We start from the raw sequence: 4,809 nt of genomic DNA, 5'->3' as shown, positions 1-4,809 counted from the left end.
CTGCAGGAGGAGTTGCCTGGGGTCATCCCGCCGGCTGCCTGGAGGAGGCACCGCGCCCCGGCGCCGCGCGGGCCTCTTACCGACTCCGGAGAAATTTGCCCGCATGGGGCCGCTCAGAGCTCTCCAAGTGCGGACGGGAGCCCAGGCTACTGGCCCCGAGCTGCCCCTCTCCGGAAACCGAATGTGGGTGAGGAGGGAAGCCCGCGCCTCCTACACACTTGGTAGATGCTCAGAGACTGATACGCTAAGGGTTCCGCAGGGCTTATTGTCGGGGAATGAGGGACGGTTCCGACCCGCATCACCAGGGCTTGGTGCTCTCCCTGTACCGGCCTGACCCCCACAAACCCCTGAGGCCCCGGGCTCCGAGGTACGTCTTGTCCTCTCCGCAGCACACACCCTCTGGTGCGGGTCTGGGTTGGATCTGGGCACTTTCCAACACTCCCCTTCCCCGCGTGGCCGTCCCAGGGAGGCTTCTGCAGTCCCGCTGTGTCCCCTGTCCTCGGTCCCTCGTTGCCTGTCAGACCAAGCCAAATCCCCCACCCCTGAAGTCTGGGGGCAGACCTGTCTCCTCAGCTTCCTAACTTCATCCCATGCTCCAGTCAAATTAGACTTATGAGGTGGGGGGTTGGGGGCCCTCGCCGAGTGGCTTGCAGATTCTTGAGTCTTAGTTCCCAGACCAGGGATCAAACCCAGCCCACGGCAGGGTCCAAACCACAGATTCCGAACCACTGGACTACGAGGGAATTACTCAAACTAAAAAAAACTAAGATCATGGCATCTGGTCCTATTACTTCATGGCAAATAGATAGGGGAAAAGTGGAAATATTGGCAGATTTTATTTTCTTGGGCTCCAAAATCACTGCGGATGGCGACTGCAGCCATGAAATTAAAAGATGCTTGCTCCTTGGAAGAAAAGCTATGACAAACCTAGACAGCATATTAAAAAGAAGAGACATTATCTTACTGACAAAGGTCCGAGTAGCCAAAGCTATGGTTTTTCTAGTAGTTATGTATGGATGTGAGAGTTGGACTATAAAGAAAGCTGAGCGCTGAAGAATTGATGCTTTTGAACTGTGGTGTTAGAGAAGACTCTTGAGAGTCCCTTGGACTGCAAGGAGATCCAACCAGTCCATCCTAAAGGTGATCAGTCCTGAGTGTTTGTTGGAAGGACTGATGTTGAAGCTGAAACTCCAGTACTTTGGCCACCTGATGTGAAGAGCTGACTTATTTGAAAAGACCCTGATGCTGGGAAAGATTGAAGGCAGGAAAAGAAGGGGATGACAGGATGAGATTGTTGGATAGCATCAGCAACTCAATGGACATGAGTTTGGGTAAACTCCGGGAGTTGGTGATGGATAGGGAGGCCTGGCGTGCTGCAGTCCATGGGGTTGCAAAGAGTTGGACACCATTGAGCGACTGAACTGCACTGAACTGGACAGCAAGGAGATCCAACCAGCCAATCCTCAAGGAAATTAACCCTGAATATTAATTGGAAGGACTGATGCTGAAGCTGATATTCTAATACTTTGGCCACCTGATGCAAAGAGCTGACTCATCTGAAAAGACCCTGATACTGGGAAAGATTGAGGGCAAGAGGAGAAGGGGGCGACAGAGGATGAGATGGTTGAATGCCACCACGACTCAATGGACGTGAGTTTGCGCAAACTCCAGGAGATGGTGAAGGACAGGAAAGCCTGGTGTGTTGCAGTCCATGGGGTGGCAAAGAGTTGGACATAACTTAGTGGCTGAACAACAACAGACTTTCTGATATTCCCCAAACATGTTCAGAGATTCCTCACCTTCTTGCCTTCCTTGGGCTATTTGTTCAGTCTGGTCTGCTGGCCCATCTCTGCCCATTCAAATCCTACCCTTCCCTTAGGGTGTATGGGTCCCTTCAACTTCCAGAGGTCCTGACCTCTTTTGGCCTTGGGGCAGTGGTCAGTACACACCTGGCACTAAAGAGACTTGGTCTCACTCATGGCCCCACCCCTGTGTGAGACAAGCAGGGAAATTAAGATGCAGCCTGGGTGAGATTCCCCAGAGTAACTCCTTATGGGGGAAGGGATTCAGTAAACCCTAACTGAAAGAAGCTAATTTTAAGATCTTTCAATAAGTGGGCACTGAAGTGGATTGACTTGTTGATAATAAGGGTTGATTTTTAAGTAAGACTGGGCACTGTCCTCTACTTCCTCCCCTGTGCCAGGCAAATAAGACCATTTATATTTGATAACATTATTTTCAAATTTCTATGGAACAATTACAAAGGTTGACCAAATATTAGGCCCTAAAGTAAACCACAATAAATTCCAGAAAGTAGAAACTATCCAGTTAAATTTTCTGAACACAATTTAACAAAAGATTAACTGATAATTTTTGAAATGAAAAAAGTCCTTCCCAGAGGACTGAAAGGTGAAGCCAAAAGAAGTGTTAAGAGATGAATGGCAATTAAGAATACTTGGTTAAGAGCCTGGGGCATGGCCTTGAAGTCATGTGCCCACGTCCATGTTCCAGCTCTGCTGCCCACTGACTGGGATTCTCATCCAGGTGCTTGAAATGACAGTAATACCTAACTCAGAGTTTTTTTTTTAATTAAATAAGATGATAACTAAAGCATCCTTTAAACATCACTTATTTGTGTGTGGGTAATATTTCACAGTCACAATTTAGATATGTAAAAAGGTCACCGTATAGATCTAGTCGAAATTCCGCTGATGGTAGAAAACTTAAACTTGCAAATTGACGGAAACTGTCACATCTACTTTAGTCTCTTGGGGATAAATATTCCAGCAATCCAGAATCTTCCCTGGTCCCTTGCTATGCCTCTGGGTCAACTCTTCTAGACTCATATTCTTGGGCAGGAGCACCTGTTTGGCTGAACTGGGGTCACATGACTTCCCACAAGCTTTCAGAAAGAGAACAGAGGAATGTCTGCCCCGCTTCAGCTTCCATAGTTAGATACGGGATCTTGTACACTCAAATAGAGACCTCGCCACATGCTGAGCAGCCAGAACCCAAAGGTGTCTACCTTATCTTCCCTTCAACAAAAGGAAATTTTGTTTCTGTCCTAAATGTTTCCCCAGAATGTGCTGCACTCCATGATTCAGTCCTTCTTAGTGTCTAAAGTCTTATATTATTATAAATTCTTCCCTAAACTATGGTTTAAGATACATATAATGCTTTAAGCCCTTCAGCCTTTGGGTCTTGATCTGCAGTTCTGGGGAATAAAAAATTCATTGTAATCGTTTGATGGGTAGAGATCATGGTAGCTAGAAAAGTGGAGGAAAGTAAAACCTTGGCAGAAAGTCTCATTTTATTGAGTTATGCTCTCTTTATTACTGTTGGTAGAAAATATATGGGGGGGACTTTACTGTTGGTCCAGTGGTCAAGACTTTGCCTTCCAATGCAAGGGGCATGGGTTTGATCCCTGGTTGGGGAGCTAGGACCTCCCATGCCTTGGGGTCAAAAAAGAAAATCCCCAAAACATAGGACAGAAGCAATATTGTAACAAATTCAATATAGATTTTAAAAATGGTTCACATCAAAAAAAATAAAAGATTAGAAAAAAGGAAATCTATGGGATTGTCAGTTGTTTAAAAAGAGAAAATAAATAATGCTGGGCCAAAGGAGTTAGACAAGTTATAAAAAATAAAGAATCATAAAAAAATATTGAATTCTAATTAATGAATAAATGCTGAAATGTTTAGGGGTAAAATATATTAATGTTTGTAACTTACTTTGAAATGCATAAAGTATAAGATGTGTGGATAGAAGAAGAGATGGATAAATAGTGATAAAGCAATTAGCAAAATGTTCATTATAGAATCTGGACAGTGGTATATGGATTTTCACTTTCAAATTGTCTGCCAGTTTGAAATTTTCCATAATAAAGTGTTCAAATTAACTGAATAAAGAAATTAATATAGATAAAACAGAAAAGTAGCAGAAGTGAAAAAATATATCCTAGAGCTGGAAGATATCAAATAGATAAATTTCTACAAAATCAAATCAATAAAAAAAGTCTAAAAAGAGGAAATTCAAATGTACTACATTAATAATAAAAAGAGGAGGTAACCTCTTTTTAGAAAAATAGTATCTACTCTCCACTAGTAGATTTTCTGAATTGGGCAATTTTCTAGGGAAAAAAAAAAAAGTATTTAAGAAGAGAAAAAAAATAAAAATGAACCAATATGGTCATTAAAAAAATGAAAATATGACTGCTTACCCAAATAAGAGCTGGACCCAGATAAGCCCGCAGATAAATTCTATCAAAGCTTTGAGAGACAGATGATTCTGGTACTATTTACATGTTCTAAAGCATAGAAAACCTTCCCCTCTCATTTAATGAAGCTAAAATGATCCTGATTCCACAACCTGAAAAATATAGCAAATACAAAAAAACATTATGAATATAAATATCAATGTCCTAAATAAAATGTCAGCAAGCTGAATCTAGAAGCATATTACTAGAGTAAAATTTATTTCAAGGCTATTAAGAAATATATTCATAAGTCAAAGGAAAAATGTCATTTAAATGGATGCAGAAAATACCTTTGATACAATTCAATATCCACTAAGGAGTTTAAAAAAATCTGTTTTCCCTTAGCAGAATCAAGAGAAACCTCCAGAACAAATAGTAAAACATCATACTTAAAAGATCATGCTTAACAGTAAAACAATGGGACACTGCCATTAAAATAAAGAACATAAGGTTTCTTGCTATCACCACTGTTATTCAACACTGTCTGGGGAGTTCTAGCCCATACTAGGGCAACAAAATGATGTAAGAGGTATAAATATTGGTAAAGGAAG

This window comes from Bubalus bubalis, chromosome 3, assembly GCF_019923935.1.
Source record: "Bubalus bubalis isolate 160015118507 breed Murrah chromosome 3, NDDB_SH_1, whole genome shotgun sequence".
Lineage (NCBI taxonomy): Eukaryota > Metazoa > Chordata > Mammalia > Artiodactyla > Bovidae > Bubalus > Bubalus bubalis.
This window is presented reverse-complemented; position numbering follows the sequence as displayed.